This window comes from Strix aluco, chromosome 4 (genome assembly GCF_031877795.1).
Source record: "Strix aluco isolate bStrAlu1 chromosome 4, bStrAlu1.hap1, whole genome shotgun sequence".
Taxonomy (NCBI): Eukaryota; Metazoa; Chordata; class Aves; order Strigiformes; family Strigidae; genus Strix; species Strix aluco.
This window is the reverse complement of record NC_133934.1, coordinates 642,607-666,580: the sequence shown is the minus strand read 5'-3', so window position 1 is coordinate 666,580 and position 23,974 is coordinate 642,607. Positions and strand designations below refer to the sequence as shown.

Sequence of the window (23,974 nt, the reverse complement as noted above, 5' to 3'; positions counted from 1 at the left end):
GAGGTGTGTCTCTCATGTTTGTGGTCTGTAAGGACTGAAGTTGTGAAGCTTGAGAACCCCAACTTAAAAAACTACACACAGCTTAGCTTGAGAGGGGTGAACCACGAACAAGCTGCAGGAGACTCAGATCTTACAGCTGAATTTCTGTAACTTGTTACTATCTGTATGTTAAGTGTTCTTTCCAAGTTCTATTAGCAATCATTTAATTGTACCTAAGCACAAACTGATGTCAGGCCAAGGAGAAACAGTAGCTACAGAAACATTAAGCAGATCTCTTCCCCGCCACAAAAACATGGGAAGCCGTAATAAAGAAAAGATCCCCACCAGACAACAGCCCCAGAATTCTGGCCTCTCATCCAGGACTCCTCACCCAATAGCCCTCCTCCCTCAACAAATTCAATCATATTTAGATGGTAACTGCATGTTAGGCCAAGATTGTTCAAGACAAGTTTCAAAACAGACTATGAAGCAAACATCCACAAAGTGATCTCTTGCCTTTCAGTTCCCTGGAACTCTCAGCCCCAGAGGGAAAAAAAAACCCCTCTCAGCACATGAGTTTGGAAAGTGGTCAGGGAGAGAACAATATCAAAGCCACTCGTTACAAGTATGAATACATTAGTAGAGCACATTTTAAAAATAAACACGCTGGTTTGCAAACTGAACCTTAATTCGGTGGATGAGGAATCTCCCGGGGGATCTGTTCAGGAGCGTCCTGGTTTCGCCTGGGATAGAGTTAATTTTCTTCCTAGCAGCTGGTGCAGCAGTGCTGTGTTTGGCTTTGGGATGAGAATGTTGATAACACAGGGATGTTTGAGTTATCCCTGAGCAGTGTTTACAAAGAGGCAAAGACTTCTCTGCTCCTCACCCCACCCCGCCAGCGAGGAGGCTGGGGGGGCACAAGGAGCGGGGAGAGGACACAGGGGGACGGCTGACCCAGGGGGGTGTCCCACACCAAATGGCGTCATGGTCACCACACAGAGCTGGGGGAAAATGGAGGAAGGGGGGGGCGAATGTTCAGGAGATGGAGTTTGTCTTCCCAAACCACGCCCATGCGCAACAGAGCCCAGCTTTCCTGGGGACATTGAGCCCCTGCCTGCCCATGGGAAGCAGCGAATTAATTCCCTGTCTTGTTTTGCTCGTGTGGCTTTTGCTTTCCCTGTTAAACTGTCTTTACCTCAACCCACAGGTTTTCTCACTTTTACTCTTGTGACTCTCTCCCCCATCCCATCGGGAGGGGAGTGAGTGAGTGGCTGCGTGGGGCTGAGCTGCCAGCTGGGCTTAAACCACAACAGTTTTAGCAACAGTACTCCAAAATGAGGAAAACACACCTTCCAGTTTGGATACTAAAACCAGAAAAGTAGCCTCACTGAAGGAGAACAGAGGCCCAACATCCTGTGTTCAACAGTAACCAATACCCGATGCCACAGACCATGCTGTAAGTTAACGGACTTTCTCCCAAGTCCTGAAACTTTCTTCAGTTAACAGTCTAAAGGCTGTAATGTCATTTTACCCAAGATGTTAATTAAACAAAATAATCAAGAGACTTTTCTCAGAATCAACGAATAAAATGCTGCAGTCTGGTCAGAACATGGTGATACTGGGCCTGCTAACTTACCCTCAAAAAATGTTAAAAAACAAACCCCCTCCAAAGAGGATGCTCCTTAAACAGGACCGTGAGGAGCCCTTTCTCAGCCTCCATGGTGTTGGAAGACACAGACCAAAACCAATCTCTTTGGGTGAACAGAGAGACGTGGCACTAGTGTTTAAAACTGCCTGCCTGGGTCAGGAAAATAAGAGAACAGGTATTAAGGCTTTCTCTCTTGATCTAAAACTGTTAGGTTCTCCATCAATATTAATTATTGGAGAAATACAAAAGACAGATTTGTTTGACAGTAGTTGAACAGGAGCCAGCAGTGTGCCCAGGAGGCCAAGGAGGCCAATGGCATCCTGGCTTGTATCAGCACTAGCGTGGCCAGCAGGGACAGGGAAGGGATCTTACCCCTGTGCTTGGCACTGGTGAGGCCGCCCCTCGATGAGTGGGTTCAGTTTTGGGCCCCTCACTCCAAAAAGGCCATTGAATGACTCGAGCGTGTCCAGAGAAGGGCAACGGAGCTGGTGCAGGGTCTGGAGCACAGGTCTGATGGGGAGCGGCTGAGGGAACTGGGGGGGTTTAGTGTGGAGAAGAGGAGGCTGAGGGGAGACCTCATGGCCCTCTGCAACTGCCTGAAAGGAGGGTGCAGAGAGGGGGGATGAGTCTCTTGAGCCAAGGAACCAGCGCCAGGACAAGAGGGAATGGCCTCAAGCTGCGCCAGGGCCGGGTCAGACTGGCTCTTAGGAAGGATTTCTTTGCAGAAGGGGTTGTTGGGCGTTGGAATGGGCTGCCCAGGGCAGGGGGGGAGTCCCCATCCCTGGAGGGGTTGAAGAGTCGGGCTGACCCAGCGCTGAGGGATCTGGTGGAGTTGGGAACGGTCAGGGTGAGGTTCATGGTTGGGCTGGAGGAGCTTCAAGGGCTTTTCCAACCTCAATGATTCTGGGATTTCTGCGATCAAAAGGCTATTTCACAGAAGAATTCAAAACCTAAGTATGAAGTAACCTTAAAGCTGAGGTTTTAAAGACATCTGTATTTGTGCTGTACAGCCCTCAATGGCTCTGAAACCCATCTGCAGTGAAACAGCAAGGCCTCTCCTCAGACCCACAACATTGCAAATATATCTGAGCACATCTAGGATGTTAAGTTTGTCACCTGGCCCTATCTACATCTGAAGCAGCAGGAAATAGAGGCCAAACCATTCAAACTGCACACCTCCTGGGGGGAGGCTGTGCTCAAATTCTCTTCTGACAGCCAGTCAGGCGGTGTGCAGCAGCAAGCGTTCGATGAAGCCTTCATCAGCCCAGCCTCCTGACTGAGCTTTCCAAAAGAACTGCTGGAAAGGACAGTTGAAAGATAAAGCAATGCCAAGACTCAGGAGGTTTAAGGCTAGATTCTCACCTTCCTCTTCAAAAGCAGCTTGCTGGGGGCTGTGTCTGGGATCCCCTGGCTGCTTTTGCCAGTGCAGTGACAGCCTGACTAGTCTTACAGCAGCAAAGCACCTTCCTGAGGCTTCATCCTAAGCAAATGAAAACTAAGCAGAACTCCCCAAAGACCCCTGGTCTTCACCCGACTCCTGGAAAAGGCAGGCCTTCAAACTTAAACCTTTCAGAGTATCACAGAAAAGGCAAACGACACCCTTCTTGCTTCCCCTTCAACTTCATCAGTCCATTTTGCAAAGCTTCCCAATACAGACAAATAAATTAAAAGTTCTGGCTACCTGCTTACACGCTGGAGGGCCTTTATGACAACATTTGCCCAGGTAGCAAGTACAGGATGGTCTTGCACCTTCCCTGGTTCGAGGATACAGCTAGAATAAGCTTTTACCCTCCCTCCCTATAACCTTCCTCCCTCCCTGAGCTCCTGCTGCCCGTGTTTCAAGGATCCAAGGTCCAGTTCTGGTGCAGCCCAGCTGCATAACCTTGGCCAGGCTGCTGAGGAAACCACTAGAGCTGTAGGGAAGAGGCCTGATAAAGTCTGTAGAGAGAGTTAAAAAAAGGCAGGGGGTGGGGGAGGATTACAGGCAGAGACAGACAAATGCCATTTGCAGCTCAAGGATTCTATAGGAAAAACACCAACTGAGAACGGTAGAAAAAAATCCAAAAAAAACCCCCAAAACAAAGCATGGAGGCGGTGTTGATGGATGGATGACATCAGTGGATGAGAGCAACCCAACACCACTGAGGAGCCATTTCAGGGAACAGCAAGGCCTTCTCCTCCCATCTGGTCAGCAAACACCCAACACAGGGGCAGCGAGCAGGATAGTGTTTAGACTAGCAGTCTGCTAAACTCTACCAGCCTGAGGGGACGTTCAGCAATAAATAATTGGTTTGCTTTTTCAAACTTTTCTCTAGCCTGCTTGCAGAGTCTCTCTGTGCAAAGCTAAAGCCACCGAACCAAAGCGACCCCAAGAGAGGTGTTAACAAAGCTGACAAGTCGCTAAACCAACCTGGAGGCAAGCCAAGAAAACGATGTAGAAAACTCCTCTTAGAGGTACAAAAGCAGCGGGTAGCAGCAGATCTGAACCAAACATGAAAAGTCCTGCAAGCAGAAAAAGCAAAATGCAGCACTGACCAGCAATACCACCGAGCTCAAGCTCTTCGTGTTGAAGGTGAAAAAAAGTGGTACCTACAACCTGAAGCTGCACTGTTTAGTGGTCAGCTGTCTGTCAACAACATACACTTTTAAGTCAGCAGTGCAATACAAAAATCAACCAAAAAACCCCAACGGGGCTTAAGTTACAGGTCTGGCAGTGAGACCTCATAAGAACGTGGAAGCTGCTTTCTCTACTGGCAAGGAGAGAGACTTTATCTGAAGATCAGCTCTTGTACGGTCATTGAAAGGATAATTTTCTGCTGATTTGTCTCTATAATGGTATTGAATTTTCCATGTATGTGCTAATGATTGAGCAATCAAAGACTTCATTTCAATATAACGCCCCTTTGGGAACCCAGGCATTCTGCAGAGCCCAACACTATTGCTAATCAAATATTCACCCCCCAGCCAACATCCTGGGGCCACAAAGCCGGAGCAATGGCGAGCCCAGGAGCCCCAGAAGGATCTCGCTGCCTGCAGAGACAGCAAGGTGACTTCAAACTGGGGGCTGAGCCCAGTCAGTAGCCAAGCACCCCCCCAGCCACTCGCTCACACACCCCCTTCCCCAGCAGGACAGGAAAAGTGATAAAGCTCAGGGGATGAGATAGAGGCAGTATGAAACGTGAAATGGGGGGAGCCAAGCGAAGGCTATCACTTGCCAGATCCCACAGACAGACCACGGTCCAGCCGGGCTCCAAGCAACGGCCACCTTGGTAGCCAAAACCCTCCTTTTTCTTCCTCCACCCCATTTATACCGCCGAGTGTGACAGTACACAGTAGGGAACACCCCTTCAGGTTGGCTGTCCCAGCTGTGCCCCCTCCCAGCCTCTTGCCCAGAGCAGGAAAAAGAAAAAGCCTGGACACTGGGCAAGCACCAGCCAAAGCGCAGGTGCGTGACCAAGCCCGGTTTAGTGAAGAGAGTTAACCCCGTCCCAGCAAGACACCAACAGAACGAAAATAAACTAAAGCAAGCCACTACCAGAATTCTGTGATCTCCCTGAAAGTCCAGCTCAGAAGGACATGGAGAATTAAACAAACTGTGTCTAAACCTGACTGCTCCGTAACGACTGGTCCAGCTACAGCGGAAGAAGCAAAATGCTGCAGACACCAAAAATGTGAAATTCGAGTTTGATACGAGTCAGACTTCCTCCCTAGAAATACCAAATCAGCTACACACAGTATGACAGCTTGAACATCAAACCAGATGATTTGTTCCTTGCTTTCCTTCCAACCTACAAAAACTTATTCAACAGACTGCTCCACCTGAAAAAAATACGATTTTATTATGTGCGTCCTATTACACACCCTATCAATACAATAACAAGCACCTTCCAAAAAGCAAAATCAACAGAACAATTCAGGAACAGGGCTGAAGAATCTGAAGTGTTAACTTGTAATTCACTCCTGCTGCTGTATTTTGCATTCTGGCAATATGGGATAAAAAAAAGCCCTAAAGCTGGAGCAGACCACTGTTAAAAGGCAGTTAATGAAGATGTTTATCACTGCCTGGCTACAAAAGCACTACTGAATGCTTGCCCTCCTCACAGTCAGTAATACTTGTTCCTGCTGCCCAGACTGAATTTGCTGACTGGGAGGAACTGCACCATTTCTGACCTCCAAACCTACACGGCCACCAGCAGGCAGGTCACTGAGAGCACCCCAGTTCCAAGCAACTGCCCCCCAGGTTCTGCCCCACTGCTAACTCCAGCGAAAATCAGAACTGAGCTCTACGGACACATGTGTGGGAACTGATTACATAAAGCTGATGCACAAAATGAGCAACTGCGTGAGCTAAACCTAAAATTAATGTTGTCAAGCACAAGACACTGACAGAAACCATTACACAGCCATCTCAGACATGAAAGCACCCGGAAAAAATTAACAGAAGCTAAAGTTTCCTACATGTAAATAAACTATGATGTATATTTATGTGGTGGGCTGACCTCAGCCAGCAGCCCAGCATTCAGCCTCTCGCTCACACCCCACCACCTCCCCACCCTGCCCGGACAGGGAGAGAATAGAAGAGCAAAAGCAAGAAAACCCACAGGTTAAAATAAAGACAGTCTAAGAGGTCTTTAGACCCTGGCCCAGAAGGGAAACAACCCAGGAGCAACAATCGGGAGTGAAGCAAAGGCAACCACTAACCTCCTCCCACAGGCACACTCAGCCAGGCTCAAAAAACACAACCTTGGAAGTGAAAAAAACCCACCTTTTTCTTCTTTCTCTACCCCATTTTTATTGCCAAGCGTGACATTACACCGCAGCCAGTCTGGGTGGCTGTCCCAGCTGTGTCCCCTGCTTGGGGGGGGGCCAGGGAAGAAAGCCTCGATGCGCAAGCACTGCCCAGCAAGAGCCCAAACACCGGGGCTCACCCCCAGAGCCCCGCAGCGTGCTCCATCCCAGCCCAACCCAGGACTGCTGAGCACCACCAGCCACGGAAATATTCCCAAACCCCGGAGGTGGCCTCGGGTCTCCCCAGGGGTTTTCTTCCCGGGGAGGCCGTACCCGAAGGGTCACCACAAGGCCCCACTCAAACAGCTCTCTGGAAGAGAGCAAGGACGCGCAAGCTGGCTGCAAGTGTTCTCCAGAGAGCCCTGACACTTCGGAAAGCTGCTGTTTCGAACGAAAGGCAACAAGGCTGGGGAAGGGCCTGGAGAATAAATCCTGTGAGGAGCGATGGAAGGAGCTGGGACTGTTCAATGTGAGGAGGAGAAGGTGAGGGGAGACCTCATCACTCTACAGCTCCCTGAAAGGACGTTGTAGAGAGGTTGGTGCTGGTCTCTTCTCACAGGTGATTAGTGACAGAACAAGAGGGAACGGCTTTAAACTGCAACAGGGGAGGGTCAGACTGGACATGAGGGAAAAATGTTTCCCAGCAAGAGTGGTCAGAGAGTGGAATAGGCTGCCCAGGGAGGGGTGGAGTCCCCACCCCTGGGTGTGTTTAAGGGCCGTTGGGATGAGCTGTGGGGGGATGTGGGGTAGGGGAGAACTTTGTAGAGTCGGGCTGAGGGTTGGACTCGATGATCCCGAGGGGCTTTTCCAACCTGAAGGATTCTGGGATTCTGTTTCTTTTCTGTTAGCTGGTGGGGACGTGGCTGTTCCACTACTGACCACATCCACAGATGGCCACGTCCATCTTTCCACTTCAGTCCCAAGAACCACATCTATCTCTTTTGCAGATCCTTTGATCTTGATTTGGTTTATGGCAAAACCAGCCTTCGGAAGGGTCTGGATTATTCTTTTCCTTTCTCAAACGCTTTCTACGGGTTCCACCCCTGTACCCCGATAGCACTGGGGTACACTGCGCACCGGGGTCCCCCAAAGCTTTGTGCTCCTGTGGGTCCCTCGAATCCACACAGCCCAGTTGAGTCTGTTGTCCCTTTCCTCTGCCTGGCCAGAAACAGGGACCCCACTTCTCCTGGTTTCGGCTGGAATAGTTAATTTTTTTTCCTAGTAGCTAGAACAGTGCTGTGCTTCGGATTCAGTGAGGGATTTGGCACGAGAAAAATGTCGATAACACACCGATGTTTCCAGTTGTGGCTAAGAGATCAAGGACTTTCCAACTCCCCACGTCCTGCCCAAGACGCTGGGAGGGAGCAGAGCCCCAGCACCAGACCCAAACTGGCTGGTGAAATATTTGCTCCCACTTTTGGGCTTGTGATTTCGGGATCTGGGCTTCTCCAGGATCAGGCTGGGTATCAGCCAGCGAGCAATGGCACTGTGCATTACCCACTTGTACTTTCTATTATTGTTTTATTTCATTTCAATTAAAGTGGTTTTATCTCAACCTACAAACCTCCCTTTACCCCTCTGGCTGCCAGCTGGGTTTAAACTACAAGTCAGGGGGTTTTTTTGGGTCAGGGGGAGAAAAAGAACTTCAATTTAATTTAAACACCACCACCACTTAATTCAACCATCAGAGTAGGACAGCGAGAAGTATAACCACATCTTAAAAACCACACCCCCCCCACACACACACACCCCTCCCTTCTTCCCGGGCTCAGCTTTGCTCCCCATTTCTCCCCCTCCTCCCCCGCGGCAGCGCAGGGATGTGGTCAGTTTGTCACCCGCTGTTTCCGCTGCTCCTTCCTCCTCAGGGGGAGGACTCCTCACACTCCTCCCCTGCTGTGGCGTGGGGTCCTCCACAGGCTGCAGGTCGGCATCTGCTCCCCCAGTGACCCCCACGGGTGCGGGGCACGGCCTGCCCTCTCCCCACAGGCTGGGGAGAGGTCTCTGCTCTGGCGCACACACCCCCCTCCCTTTCTCCTTTCTTCCACTGACCTTGGTGTTCGCAGAGGTGTCTCCCACACAACTCCTCCTCCTCCTCCCAGGTTCCCCTTCTTAAATATCTTATTGCAGAGGCATAGCCGCCGTCGCTAACTGGCTGGGCCTTGGCCGGAGCCAGGTCTGACCTGGAGCCGGGGGACCTTTGAGAAGCTTCTCACAGGGACCACGGCTGCAGCCCCCTCCCCTGCTACCAAAATCCCACCACACCACTCCCGGCCATTATCTGACTCCTGCCACACAGGCCAGACGTCCCTTCGTCAAGATCAGGAGGAGGAGAAGCATCCTCAGCCCTTCTACAGCACCTGGGGGAATTGCTCCACAGGATCTTTTGTAGCTTTTCTGGCACTACTCACAAACGTGGGTTCGAGGGGACACACACAGATGGAACCAGCGGGCCACACGGCCCCGGACATCACCTAGGTCTCTGGTGGTTGTTCACCTCCTCCACTTCCCTCAGAGAACAGACCAGGAGGTCCGTTTGACACCAGTTTACTCAGGTGATAGTCCATCCTCGAGAGGAGATGCCTCCGGTTTAGCCACGGTGTCCATTTGTATCATCCTTAAATGCAGGGACCCTCCAGCTCCCCCGAGGGTGCTGAACATCAGCCTGGTAAGCACAGGCCAGGTCCCAGCACAGCACTAGAAGCCGCTGTCTCTCTTCGGCAGAGAGAAAACATCCCTCCTTGTACTGGGAGTACTGGGATGACAGCAACACAGGCACCCAACACCAGACCAGGCTCAAAGCACCACTTTTGTCATAGGTTTGCCAGGCATAACAAAGCAACGCAGCAAAGGCTGGAAGCTGCCATCTCAAAGCCCTCCCAAGCAGAAACTAAACGGCAATAAATTCAGCCTAGCACCTCTGATCAAATCTGTTGTGATACCTCGATCCTCCTCACTGAGCTCCAGAAAGGACTGGGGGGTGTGACCCCCACCAGCAGCCACGCAGCTCGCTCACCCCCAGCCCAGCAGGATGGGGGGAGGAAAAAAAAGCACAGGAGTTGAGAAAACTCATGGGTTGAGATAAAAACAGTCTAACAGGTGAAGGAAAGGGAGGGGGAAAAAAAAAAAAAAAAAAAAAAAAAAACCAAGCAAAGCAACAGCAGTTATCACTCACCACGTCCCACAGCGCCCAGCCAGGTTCCAAGCATCAGCCACCCTGAAAGCCAAAACCACCTTTTTCTTCTTCTTCTGCCCCAGTTTTTCCTGCTGAGTGGCCCTGACACCGTGCAAGCGCTGTTCAGCAACAGGCAGAGCACCGGTGGTGACCAACCCTGGCTGAGCCACAAATCCAAACCACGGCTCACGGTGAAGGCAGTTCACTCCATCCCAGCCAGGGCCAGCACTGCTCAGTAACATAATTCACTGAAACAGCCCAAAAAACCCTCCATTCCAACATTCGTGGGGTTCAACGCATCACGTTTATGTCCAGGCACCAAAAACAAAACAAAAAACCAACCAGCACAAGTCCTTCAGCAATTAATTCTTAAGACAAAAAAGGGCATTTTAGCACCTTCATGGAATGTCAGCAGCAGAAATCTAGCGGCCTTTTTCAATTTTCACTTTCCACGCCAAATTTTAGAGCAGTACAAATCCTGCACGCTGTTTCCTAAGTATATTTATATTCATCCAACAGCTCCGAGGCACATGGAGCTCCGCACGCCCGACACGGAGATGTGCCCGAGAGCATCACAAAGGGCAAATACTAATACTTCTGCCTAAAACTTACTAAAAAAAAAAACCCCAAACCCCATTCGAAATGTTTAACTTGATAGCAAAGAAATAAGAAAACATTTTATTTACCTTCAAATGCAAAACACTTTAAATAAAAAAAAAAGGTCTCAATGTTCTTCCTGTTTCACACACAGAAGAGCTCCTTGTTTGGTAAGGACTAACGCGAGCACGGTTGAGCTTCCACTGAGCTCAGCCCCAAAACCAAACTGCGAGATAGTTGGGAAACAGAAAACGGGAAGAAAAGGAAATCAGCAGCATAGGAGGGAGCAAGCAGCGAGTTTTGCAACCACTTGGAACCCCACCCATCAGTTCTATCAGTTGTCACAAGCTGGAGAAGCAGAGATGGGTCAGTCCCTCGCGTCCTCCACCCTTCAAGCCAGCGTGATTGTTCTGTTAGTTCTGGCAGATTAATTTTTTTTTAAATCAGCAAAAAATGTTAAAAAAAACGCAATTAAAGATACTTGTTGTCCTTTGAAGAGTGACTTCTCAATCAGGAAAATAATTACCTCACTTTTATACCCACCCTCTTGAAGACCTCGTAGCATGTTTACAGTTTATTATTTTAAATGTCTAATGAATGATCACATACCAGAGAGAAGAGCATAACCCAAAACTGAGCACACATTTCAACATCAATTCTGGGCTATAAATCACGATGGATGATTGTGGGTTTTTTTTTTTTCAAAAAGCATAATACATTTTAATCAGCTAAGTACTTTTAAAAATAATCCTATAGAAAATTTTTTTAAATTAACAGCCTATGTGACATTATTGTATTAAAATAATTGTGACTGAGCAAAAATACTAAAGCAATATGCATCTATGTTGAAAAACAAGCTCAAATCTCCAAATACATGAGGTTCCTGGGTAAAGCACTATGAACCAGATTATGCTACGGCGCTAAAACACTTTGCCTTGGCCAAAGAGAATTTTTGTCGTTCCTTCAGTTATTTTGACCAATTCAGATCAATTACTACCGTCTCCAAAGTCAAGAAAAAGGAAAGCTAGCTTTTTAACCCCAACACACAAGTACGAGGTGCCAGAAAACATGTCCCCGCTCCGAGCTCTCGAAGGATACAGTGATGAAAACCAACCCCTCCAGCTAACCACGGTGAATGTTACTTCACTCAACGGCCAGTTTTAAAGCCAAAACCACTATTGCTGAACCGCCAGATCGCTTTGTTTCAATGTTAAATTTACGGATTTAATTAGAGGTCTGAGTTTTCACTGAAGCACAGCTGGACGGAGACAGAACACAGGTAAGAATCAGAAAGCAAACGGCTGCGTTTCCCCAACTTCACAAACAGGCAAAAGCTGAGATTGAGCAAACACACGTTATACTATCAAACTTGTCAAATCAATACGCACACTGCTGGCGTGCCAAGACTCCGGCTGCAATGCAGATAAACGTTATGCCGCTGTTTACAAGCGCCTGTTTATTCATCTGCTTCTCACATTGCAAGAAAATACAGCCAGATGCCGGGTCGCTGGGGCAGGGCATGCCCGTGTTTGCCTGCAGCCCCTGGCAGAGTGCTCCATACCCACCGCCGCACTGAGTCCCCCTCGGTAGCAAAATAAAGAAATAAAAAAAGGCGGCAGCCGCAAGTCTAAACGCCCTGAGGCGCCTGTCCCCGGCTCAACACCCCGTTATCAACCGGCTGCGTCGAGGCGCTTCGCGGCAACCAGGGCAGGAAGGCAGCGAGGCCGTTACACCGCGTGTACCCCCCCACCCCCGCGGTGCTGCTCCCAGGCCCCGCCGCAGCCTCGGGATCTGGCGGGGAGCGGTGCCGGGCCCGGGGCGGTCGCCGTGAGAGCTGACGGAGGGAGCCGTGGGGAGCCCCGGCCGCCCCCGCCCGCCGCCATTTTGTGCGTCCCCTCAGCCCCCCGCTGCGCCACACCGGGGCGGGGGGACGGCGGGAGCCGAGCTCCTACCTCCGGCGGGGCGCAGCCGAGCCGCGCTGCTCGCAACCGCCCTTGATCCGCTTCCTCCACCACTTCCCCCCGGCACCGCTTCGTCGCGCCGGGCCGGGCCGGGCGCCGCGGCCGCGGAGCTGTAGCCCCGCGGAGGCAGACAACGGGCACCGCACCTGCGCGCGAGCGGGAAGGGGCGGAGCGCCGGCGGCGGCGGGCGGGACGCATGCGCGCCACAGCGGTGCGGGCGGCGGGCCGGCGCGCAGGCGCACTGAGCCCTGCGAAGTCGCGGAGGGGCGGGACGCTCGGTGTGGGCACGGGCCCCGCAGTGCGCATGTGCAAGCGCCCGCCCTGCCCTCGGGAAGGCGACTGCGCATGCGCATCGTGTGCAAAGGGGCCAATCGCGCGCTTACCGCGGAGCATGCTGGGAGATTTTACCCCCCTATATAAGCGCTGCCACGGGACGCCTTCCTTCAGAGTGGCGGGGAGGGTTGAGAGGCATGGGGTGTGTTGTTCTCAGTGGGTGTTGTTACTGGTTCCTTCACCTTACAGGCCTGCTGTTGTTCCCTCTCTTGCACGTTGTATTTTTCTTATCAGTCTTTCATTCTACTGCTTGTTTTCTTCTCCTTGTTCCTCTGCTGAAGGCCTAGTCTCTGCTGTAGAGCTGTGGTGTGGCTGCCAGGTTGTGCTTCACCCCAGAGCCAGCACTGTCAGAGCTGGTCCAGGGTGAGGGCACCTGCCCTGTCTCCCCTGCCTGCTGCTGCCCATTAACCTGCACCTATGGAAATCAGAGATGTGAGGACACTGAGCAGCTGTCCTCCTCTTTTTTCCTCTTGCCCCCTCCCTGGAAGGGTTCAAGGCCAGCTTCGATGAGGCTTTGGGCAACCTGGGCTAGAGGAAGGTGTCCCTGCCTGTGGTAGGGAGTTGACACTAGTTTAAGATCCCTTCCAATTCCCTGCCTGAGCCTCCCTCAGCAACACCATGAGCTTCTGGGCTTGTCCTCTCAGGTAGCTCCACTGTGTGTGCAGCCTCAGCTGAACATGTGGATCCCCTCTGCTGACCTCTTCAAGCAGTGGTTGCCCCACTTTTTCCAGTGGAAACCAGTACAGGGCATGAGATTTCTGAGGTGCTGACTGACAGGGGTTGTCTGTTTTGCTGACTGGAATGCTGTTTGCTTTTCACAGAATTGTGGAGGTTGGAAAAGCCCTTGAAGCTCCTCCAGCCCAACCATGAACCTCACCCTGACCGTTCCCAACTCCACCAGATCCCTCAGCGCTGGCTCAACCCGACTCTTCAACCCCTCCAGGGATGGGGACTCCCCCCCTGCCCTGGGCAGCCCATTCCAACGCCCAACAACCCCTTCTGCAAAGAAATCCTTCCTAAGAGCCAGTCTGACCCTGCCCTGGCGCAGCTTGAGGCCATTCCCTCTTGGCCTGCCGCTGGTTCCTTGGCTCAAGAGACTCATCCCCCCTCTCTGCACCTCCCTTTCAGGCAGTTGCAGAGGGCCATGAGGTCTCCCCTCAGCCTCCTCTTCTCCACACTAAACCCCCCCAGTTCCCTCAGCCGCTCCCCATCAGACCTGTGCTCCAGACCCTGCACCAGCTCCGTTGCCCTTCTCTGGACACGCTCGAGTCATTCAATGGCCTTTTTGGAGTGAGGGACTAACATTTAAAAAAAAAAAACAAAACAAAACCAAACCAGCAGCATTAATACCCGGTACCTCCAATAAGCTTGCTTCCCTGGGATACAGTGGGTCAGTGTCCCCCAGTTCAGCCTTTCCCTGTTAACTACGGTCTGCGGTGCTGGTGCTGACCAGAAAAGGAGACTCTAAAAAGCTCCGTCACCTTGGGTGGCCCTGTGAGATTTCAGCACAGGGAGCTCCTGTGGCTCTGGGCTCCCCCATGCTCTTGCCCATGAAGCACCTTTGCAAGTCACAAGCTTCTCTCCCAGGAGACAGAAGATTCCTTTAAGAGCTGCCACATTATTTCCTGAAAATACCGAAGCAGATGCCAAACCTAACCACGGAGACGGCCAGAACCGCCGCCGCTGTGTCGTCGTGACTGCCCCGAAAGCACTTACGGTACAAAACAAGCCTGTGATCAGCTTTGCCCAAAACCACACCATTTGCTTGGGCGCTGGAGCCTATTTCAGAGCTGCTGAAAGCGCTGCATCTTGCTGCAAATGTGGCAGACAGCAGGCACCCACTCAGCTTCTTTTTTAGCAGACCGGGAGTGGGCTGAGCAGCGCCGGTGGACTGGCTGCCGTGCAGATCTGTCCGGCTGTGCTGCTTTGAAGTCGTTTGGGCGTTTGTCTCGTGTTTGAGATCCCACAGACGCTTTGCATACATCCAGCAAGAATGATTCACTGGTGCTGGGTGTTCTGACAAAGCTGGGCTGACACAGAAATAGGTCGCTGGTCTTTGTCTCCAAACCTGGTTTGGTTCCTCTCCAGCACATCACAGTCTTGGAAACTCTAAAAAACTTTAAAAGTTTAAGACTTCCACTTACTCTTGGCTTTTGAAACCTGCTTAGAGCTGTCTAGTCCCGCAACCCGTGACTTGTGTAGACCACAGGCATTCCTTACTCCAACACAGCAAGGGGAACTAAGAAGCTAGGATCATTTTTGAGAGCTGGAAGCTGTATTTCCTAAACGTCTGAATCAAATTTACAGTTAAGTTATACCATCCGTGCCTGCGTCTGTTTTGCCGTTCTCGGGCCAGCCCGAAGATCTTCGCTGACAAGGTACTCTGGAAGGGAAAAAATCAGTTGTAAACTGATAGATAGGATCAGCTTTTATGGTGAGACCACAGGACTGTGCCAGAATTCACTGCAGTTTTAGGAGCATCCCAAGGGTGAACACCACCCGGCACCTGCTGCGGAGACTTTAACATCTTTTTAGCAAAGAATCGTTTTGGTCAAAGGCTTTATAAAAGAGGAGCGCTCTGCCTACACGGATTGAACGCTGTGCTGCCCTGACAGCTCTGAAACGTAACAGCTGAAAATAAGAAATTAAATTTGAGTCAAAATGCGCTGAGGTTCAGGCGCAAAAAAGGCTGGAATCATATCCATGGTCTCATTTGCTAAATATCCAGTAGCAATTCCAGCAGCACTGACTTAAAAGGCATCGTTAAAATGGTAAAATTAATCAAATTAAACACAAAGACCTTTGGGAATGGAAACATTTGGGCTGCTTGGGCGATGTATCCCGGTGTCCCAACACAAACTCCAGTTACACGATAGGACGCTGCTGCGGGAGTGGGTTGGGCACCTGGAGCACCTGTTTGCTGCAGGACTTTGCCTCATTTGTTGCAAAATTTGGGAGATTGGGAGGAACAAATTGAAGGAAGGAATGCCTCAAACCTTCATCCACACAGAAAACCTCTGGGACAAGCTGTGGCCTTTGTGATGAGCCGAAGGAATGTCCCCCAAGGAAGCGGGAGTGTATCCAAGGCTGCACCCCCCGCTCCCTTGCAGTTGTATTGACAAACTGCTCAGAAAAACCTCAAAGGGAGGAAACTGGACTGAGTGAAACCAAATGTTTCTCATCAAGCCCAAGACCTGCTAATCAGCACTAGCGTGGCCAGCAGGGACAGGGGAGGGATCTGACCCCTGTGCTCGGCACTGGTGAGGCCGCCCCTCGATCCCTGGGTTCAGTTTTGGGCCCCTCACTCCAAAAAGGCCATTGAATGACTCGAGCGTGTCCAGAGAAGGGCAACGGAGCTGGTGCAGGGTCTGGAGCACAGGTGTGATGGGGAGCGGCTGAGGGAACTGGGGGGGTTTAGTGTGGAGAAGAGGAGGCTGAGGGGAGACCTCATGGCCCTCTGCAACTGCCTGAAAGGAGGGTGCAGAGAGGGGGGAGGAGTCTCTTGAGCCAAGGAACCAGCGGCAGGCCAAGAGGGAATGGCCTCAAGCTGCGCCAGGGCAGGGTCAGACTGGCTCTTAGGAAGGATTTCTTTGCAGAAGGGGTTGTTGGGCGTTGGAATGGGCTGCCCAGGGCAGGGGGGGAGTCCCCATCCCTGGAGGGGTTGAAGAGTCGGGTTGACCCAGCGTTGAGGGATCTGGTGGAGTTGGGAACGGTCAGGGTGAGGTTCATGGTTGGGCTGGAGGAGCTTCAAGGGCTTTTCCAACCTCCATGATTCTGGGATTCTGTGATCTGTACTCACCAGCTCCCTGGTGTAAGCCTGGTACTAAGTGGCTCTATTGTGTAGGCCAGACACCAGGCAGGCCTTGCTAAGGGCTGGGCGTCTTCACCACCAAAATGGTGACAAGAACCAGTAAGAGCTGCGCATTTCTGCCCCAGAAGACAATTGCTCAAGAAGCATGAAGTCAGCAAAATTCTGGGAGCTGAGAAAAAAACAAAGTATGTAAATCAGCTGCTAAGTTGAACTTAAAAGGCGACAGAAACTTTGCTGGGTGTGCACCCACCACCCCCAATCACCAGACCAGAGAACATTGGGTCCAGGGGTGGTGATCCGGATTTCTTTGACTCTTTCTCTCCATTCTTCTTCTTTCCTTTCTTTTCTTTCTTATAGATTTATAAGAGACCACATTGCTTAGTATCCTTTTCCAAATTTAAATAAAATTCTACCACAAGTTAAACATTTTAACTGATCGTTTGGTGTCGTTTCACCTTAATTTAACCTGAGGGGATCACAGAACCGTTGTGACTCTCCGGGCTTCCAGTCCAGGTCGTGACAGAGCTGCAAAGGGATCAGAAGTAAAAATCTTATTGTTTCCTAAGAGCTTCAGCCAGAGTCAGGTCCTAATGTTGCTCCTGTGAAGAAATCCCCATGGGATGCTGGGTAGGTCTCTTAATCCAGCTCGTTTTAGGTGTTTGCTGGTTCTTTGCTGAACTTTCTGTGCTCCCGCCTCGGTTCCGGGTGGGATGTGGGGTGCTCAGCCGCAGCTGAAGGCACGAAGCTGCCCTTGGCAAACGCAGCGCTAAGTAGCCCAAGGACACATTGCCAGGCCTCACTCTTGGAAATGGTTTTGATCATTTTAACTGTAAAACGATGGGGATGACAAGCATATGAAATTTTGTTTTGAATATTTAAAACAAGGGACATCCGTGTGAGAACACAACAAGAAATCTCGCTCATCCTAAGGGCACTTAGCAATCCCGAAATGTCTTTACCCTTTTAGCCTTAGACGTGCTGCTCTGGGCCAAAATAAAAAGTCCTCAAAAGAAATCTAGAGGTGACCAAAGCACAAAACCTGCTGCCAGAACAACTCCATGAGGCACCGGAGAGCTCAGCCCAGCAGCTCCGGGGCCGCAGCAGCAGGAGCTCGAGTCCCTTCTCCAGCGCTGGCCCTGGAGCTCACCACAAACCACCCTGGATCTTCACCTGCGGGGAGAAGACTCTTGGGGTGCAGCCAGAAATCGCAAAAAGATGATTTTTTTCAGATCTGCAACCCACTTTTGGAAGCCTCAAGCCACGGCAGTCGCCGCTGGGGAGCGGGCACACGTGTAGTGTGTGGCAGAGATGCAAATCCCGGAGTCAGGAAGGAGCCAGCCTCTCCTTACGCGAAGGACTTCACTCAGGCAGGTTTTTTGGCTCCTTGACAGAATTATCTGGCTCCCAGCTGCTCTCTCATCCCCATCATATTGTCAAGCCTTGCCCAAAGTCTGTGTTTTCCATCCGATCTGGTCCCACTCCAGGCTGCTGGGCTGACGGGTATTAATAGTCCTTTAGGCTGTGAACTCCGGGCCCCGGCTGGCGGCTGCGGAGCCCTGCATACTCTTAGCCTGACACATCAGTATCTGGCACCTCTCCCTGCTCCGCGTGACAGCGTGGGTTGTCTCAGCCCGCAGCCGGGCCTGGGAATGGATTGGAGGCAATTAATTGCTTTTACATCTTCAGATATCCAGTCCCTCTGCCCAGTACATGGGGCTATGGGGGGAGTGGGAATTCAGGCACTTCCCCTACAGACGCCACGTAGCAGCTCTGCTGCTTCCCTCTGAAGCGCCCTGGGTGAGTTGTTTGAGATTAAAGCTTGTAGGAAAGGTGTGTCACACCCCAGAATAAAAGGGGTGAGAACCAAAGCTGGCATCGCAGAATCACAGAATCCCAGAATCATGGAGGTTGGAAAAGCCTTCGAAGCTCCTCCAGCCCAACCATGAACCTCACCCTGACCGTTCCCAACTCCACCAGATCCCTCAGCGCTGGGTCAACCCGACTCTTCAACCCCTCCAGGGATGGGGACTCCCCCCCTGCCCTGGGCAGCCCATTCCAACGCCCAACAGCCCCTTCTGCAAAGAAATCCTTCCTAAGAGCCAGTCTGACCCTGCCCTGGCGCAGCTTGAGGCCATTCCCTCTTGTCCTGCCGCTGGTTCCTTGGCTCAAGAGACTCATCCCCCCTCTCTGCACCCTCCTTTCAGGCAGTTGTAGAGGGCCATGAGGTCTCCCCTCAGCCTCCTCTTCTCCACACTAAACCCCCCCAGTTCCCTCAGCCGCTCCCCATCAGACCTGTGCTCCAGACCCTGCACCAGCTCCGTTGCCCTTCTCTGGACACGCTCGAGTCATTCAATGGCCTTTTTGGAGTGAGGGGCCCAAACCTGAACCCACTCATCGAGGGGCGGCCTCACCAGTGCCAAGCACAGGAGTAAGATCCCTCCCCTGTCCCTGTCGAAGGAGCAGGAGAGCCACAGCCCAGACACACGCTCATGTTTCAAGTTGGTGAGTTATGGGAGGACACAATCCCCAACGGCAGTGCTCCCATCAATGGCAGCGACAAGGAGGTTGCTGTTAACGGACGCTGCACCCCTCAGAGCGGTGAAAGTCCCAGAGAGCCCACGGCGAGGAGCTCTGGTCCTCAGCTGCTCTGCTGGCTCCTCGTCTTGCCATGGCTGAGGCTGGAGGTGCGCATGTTGGCCGAGGTGATGTTCCCCCAGACCCTGCGGCCCCGTTTTCCTCATCATCCCTGTGAGCTTCCTGGGAGAAGAGCCTGTGGTTTCCATGTCCCGCTGGGCCACCCTCCTGCGGTGAAAATGGGGCACCAGGACACCCCCCTCCTGCAGACCCCCCCTCGCAGCTTCCATGCACTCTCCCCACTGAGCAGAAACACTCCAAAGGGCTCTAAAAACAACCCGTTTCTCCTGCCCCAGAAAAAAAAAAACCCTCTTGCCTTCAAAGCATGTCCTATTTGACCGCGAGCTTAGCAGACATTTGAAAAGCAGCTTAAAAAGGATCTGAGCAGTGACGGGGCAGCCGTGTCCCTCTGTTGGGGGGGGTTATGGATGCTGGAGACTTCAGGCCATGTTTGTCCCTCCCTGGGACCACGGAATCCCAGAATCCTTCAGGTTGGAAAAGCCCCTCGGGTTCATCGAGTCCAACCCTCAGCCCGACTCTACAAAGTTCTCCCCTACCCCACATCCCCCCACAGCTCATCCCAACGGCCCTTAAACACACCCAGGGGTGGGGACTCCACCCCTCCCTGGGCAGCCTATTCCACTCTCTGACCACTCTTGCTGGGAAACATTTTTTCCTCATGTCCAGTCTGACCCTCCCCTGTTGCAGTTTAAAGCCGTTCCCTCTTGTTCTGTCACTAATCACCTGTGAGAAGAGACCAGCACCAACCTCTCTACAACGTCCTTTCAGGGAGCTGTAGAGTGATGAGGTCTCCCCTCACCTTCTCCTCCTCACACTGAACAGTCCCAGCTCCTTCCATCGCTCCTCACAGGATTTATTCTCCAGGCCCTTCCCCAGCTCGTTGCCCTCCTCTGCACTCGCCCCAGCCCCTCGAGATCTCTCTGGTATTGAGGTGCCCAAAACTGGACACAACACTCCAGGTGTGGCCTCACCTGCTGCTCTACAGGGAAGGAGCTGCTGGCCTTTACTGGGGCAATATGTTTCCTTCACGCTTTGCTGGCACATCCATCCCCGGGATGTTTCCCAGCAGAGCTGCAGCCGAGCTCTGTGGGCTGGTCCTTCCAGGGGCTTGAAATTACCAGGACTTCCCCTTAAAATCCATTTTTGCCATGACTGTATGTCTGCTCCCTCTCTCCTGCCTCAACCATGCTGCTCAGTTTGGCTGTGGAGCTTCAAAAACATCATCTGGGAGTGAATTTTAACGCTCGGTTGAAATGGCGGTAAGGCAGGGCGAGGCCTGGGGAGGCGGGATGGGCTCAGATCGCCAGCACGCCGCTGAAGCCGTGCGCGTAAAGAGGCCAGAGGCCGTCACAAGAAAATGGGAGTATTGAGCCTGGCGAGGGGGAAAGGCAGCTTTGGAGGGGGAGTCTGGCAGCGGCACAGAGTGGGATCCCCTCCACTCGCTTTCCCCGCAGCTCCGAGGAGCAGGATGGAAATGGAGGAGAGAACAGGACTGGCCCCCCAAAGAGGAGCAAAGCCACCCGGCCCCTCTCCTGTCCGGCCCCTCGTTGAGTCCTTCTGGCCTCAGCTGGTGCGGGGGGACACGGGAGCGCAGCCCCCAGCGAGGCAGCAGCTCTGCCCACCAGTGCTGGGCACCCCCCTAAATCACCCCCTTATTCGGGCTCTGGTTTTTGCAAAGCTCAAGCACGAGCTGCCCCAGAACCCCCCCGTTTTGCTCCTGCTGCTTCCCTCACGGCTGAATCTTCCGCCAACAGCCCCTCGGTGCTGCCCAGGGGACGAGGACACGGAGGAGCCATCACCCCCCGCCATGGCCCACTGCTCGATGGGACCCCCCGGGCTTTGCTTTGTGCCCCCCCCACCCCGGTCCTGGCTGCAGCCCTGGGCTGGAGCTGGGGACAAGGGGCTTTCCCACAGTTCCTTATTAATTTATTAATTAATCAGCGAAGCCAGGCGGGGGAGCTCATGCAGAGCTGTGCTGGGGCACCGGGACGACTGGGAGCTCTGGTGTTGGCAGCCCCCCCCCAGCCTTAAAAGTCTCAGCAACTGATGTAGTTTGAAATTTCTGAGCTCCGGGGCCGCATCCTGCCCGAGGCCCTTTTCCCTCTGCGTTTAACACGGGGGGGGGAGGGGGGGGCGGGGGGCACAGCAAGGACCGCAGGCACGCCAGCGTCCCCTCCGTGCCACCTCCTGTGTCCCCTCTGCCCAAAGCATGTGGCGGTGCAGGAATGGGGGGAAAAGCCAGAAAATGCCCGAGGTCCTACGCCCCAGCACGAGGCTCCCCCCTCCCAGTCCAAAGGGCTCCCCAATTTCCTCCTCTGGCTCCAAAAAGGGACCCAGATGGCGCCTTTTGGGTGCTGCTTTGGCCACCAGTACCTCCAAACGGGAGCAAATCCACCCCAAAAATGTCAGCGAGGCCGGTGGGAGGGAGGGAAGGAAGGGACGGGGAGGAGTGTGAGGGCACAGACGGGGAGATGCGGGCGTGGGGCTGGTGGGGGGACGTGCAGCCCCGTGTCACCATCGGGGACAGAGCAGGGGGACATGGAGCCCTGTGTCCCCTGTCAGGGACAGAGCAGGGGATGTGCAGCCCCGTGTCCCCGTCAGGGACAGAGCAGGGGACATGGAGCCCCGTGTCCTTATCAGTGACGAAGCAGGGGGACGAGCAGCCCCATGTCCCCATTGAGGATGGAGCAGGGGACGTGCAGCCCTGTGTCCCCATCAGGGACGGAGCAGGGGACGTGCAGCCCCATGTCCCCATCAGGGACAGAGCAGGGGACATGCAGCCCCGTGTCCCCATCAGGGACGGAGCAGGGGACATGCAGCCCTGTGTCCCCATCAGGGACAGAGCAGGGGACATGCAGCCCCGTGTCCCCATCAGGGACGGAGCAGGGGACGTGCAGCCCCGTGTCCCCGTCCCTGCAGAGGCGTCCCCGTGGCCGGGGCCACGTGTGGTGCCAAGCGAGGCCGTGTTTGATGCTCCCCCGCCGGCAGCCGGGGCCGGGGCGGTGTGTGACGGTGCGTTGGTGGCATTCCTGGACTCTCTCGGGCACGCGGTGGCCTTCACTGCCCTTGCGGGGCTGCCCGGGCCCGTCACCGGCCCGTTAACGCCGCGGGATCCGGGGGCTGAGCCGTCCCCACCTGCACCATCACCCCAGTCCCCACCAGGACCCCTCGGATCCCAAAGTGACCCCCAAACCACTGCCCCCAACAGCTCAAGGTGCTGTTTGTGGGAGCTCCGTGTCCACGGGGGTCCCTGCACCCCCAAAATCCGGATGGGATCCGGTGGGGGTCCGGGGGGGGGATCAACTGCAAATCCACCAGAGCCACGGGGGGACCCCGGTGCGGGGACGGACCCACGCGGGCGGTGGGGAACCGCCGGACTCCCACACCCAGAGACAAACGTCCCCATGCCCCAGGGACACCCCGTGCTGCCCCCCGGGACCTGCAGCACCCCCAGACCCCCCCCAGCATCTCCCACACCCCAAAACCCACACGGGCAAGACCCGATGCACCATCCCCTTGGGCCCCGGGGAGGGGGTGCCCAGCACCTCCCCGGATCGGGCCCTTTGGCCACGGGCTATTTTTATCCCGGCCGGTGGCAGAGCCCTGTCCTCAGCCATACAAGGAGCCGTCAGCCGCCCCAGGGAGGTAATTTGTCCCCAGGGTGCCACATTTCATGTCACCCAAGTGGATGGCAGCGCCCGGGGAGGGGATTGTCACCTCGGCAGAGCAACATGCTCGTCTTACATCCCCAGTCGGCCGCTTCGGACATCCCGCTCACCTCTTGGGGACACCTTGTGATGTTTGTGCCCCGATATTCAACCCCCATTTCTCAACCGGCCCCGAATTAGCACCTGGTGATGAACAGGTTCCCGAGGGGTGAGGGCACACGGTTAGAAATAGCTCACCGCTCCGGCCATCGATGGGAGCGAGGTGGCCACGGGGCCAGTGAAACCACCTAGAGACCGGGTTGGGGGATGTGGGCGGGGGTCCCCTCGTCCCCCAGCCCAGCCGGTCACTCAGTAGAGCTAAGTGACATGCCCAGGGACATCCCGGACACTGGTGGCAGAGACACCAGGAATTTGCCAGGGACCATCCTACCCCGAATCGGGGTTCTGGGGGTCACACACACGTGTGCAAGCCCCCATACTTGTGGGGGCAAATCTGAAGGCTGGTATGAGTGAGGGGGGGGTCCCTGGACCACGCAGTATCTCTTGGCTGACCCCCCCCAAACCCCACATCCCCCAGGATGGAGCCTCCTGCCAGGGGCTTCCCACCTCCCCACAATGTTGGTACCCCCCCACCCCGTTTTAGCAAAATCCCACCCGGGGGGTTAGAAAAAGTTTGGGGTCACCCCGATGGGTGGGGGAGACTGAGGCTCACCCCCTTCTGCCGTGGGGCTCCCCACGGGGATGCACCCCCAATCCACGGGCACCCTCCTGCCAAAGCCCGCCCGGGGTTACACCCCCGTCCCGGTGCTGGCGGGGTGGGGGGCTGCTTCTCCGCACCCCAATGCGGGGACAGGGGGTGGCAAGCGGGGCCGGGGGGGGGGGGGAGCACCAAGGAGCTGGGAAAGGCTCAACCTCCCCCCCTCAACTGCGCGGGGGACCCCCGGGAGTGGCGGGGAACCCCCGGGGCTGCGGCACTCACCGTCCGAGCGGGTCGAGGGGCAGCGGGCCGGGGAGGGGGGGGCGCTGGGGTCCCCCTTTTCGGGGCGCGGAGCCCCCGCCGCCGCCCGCCGGCATCTCGGGGGGCCGGGGCGCGGGTGCCCGCGGGCGCGGCCCCGGCTCGGTGCTGGCAGCCGCCCCGGGCTCGTCACGGCGGGGGGGGGGACACACACGGGCGCGCGGCCACCGGACACGGGTACCGGGGGGGACGGGGGGACATGGGGGGGCCTCGGGGGGGCGGCGCTGGGGGAACTGGGGGGGCAGCGGGGGGAGCCGGGCCGTGCGGGGATGGGTGCTCCCCCCACCAGGAGGTGCCCCCCAATACTGGGGGGGGTGGGTGTGGTGTCCGGTGCTCCCCCCACTCTG

The 23,974-nt window shown here is 54.4% G+C and overlaps 1 protein-coding gene across 2 annotated transcripts in view; it reads right to left on the bottom strand.

Annotated features, from left to right (window-relative positions):
• The window catches only part of ZNF638 (zinc finger protein 638), a 58,612-nt gene extending 46,520 nt beyond the window's left edge, over window positions 1-12,092 (bottom strand). The window contains exon 1 of one of the 2 annotated variants that reach the window (XM_074821726.1): window positions 11,573-12,092. The gene's annotated coding sequence lies outside the window, so the exon portion shown is untranslated. The remainder of the gene's footprint in view (window positions 1-11,572) is intronic. The other variant, XM_074821725.1, reaches the window with a different exon arrangement.
• Between the last annotated feature and the right edge of the window lie 11,882 nt (window positions 12,093-23,974).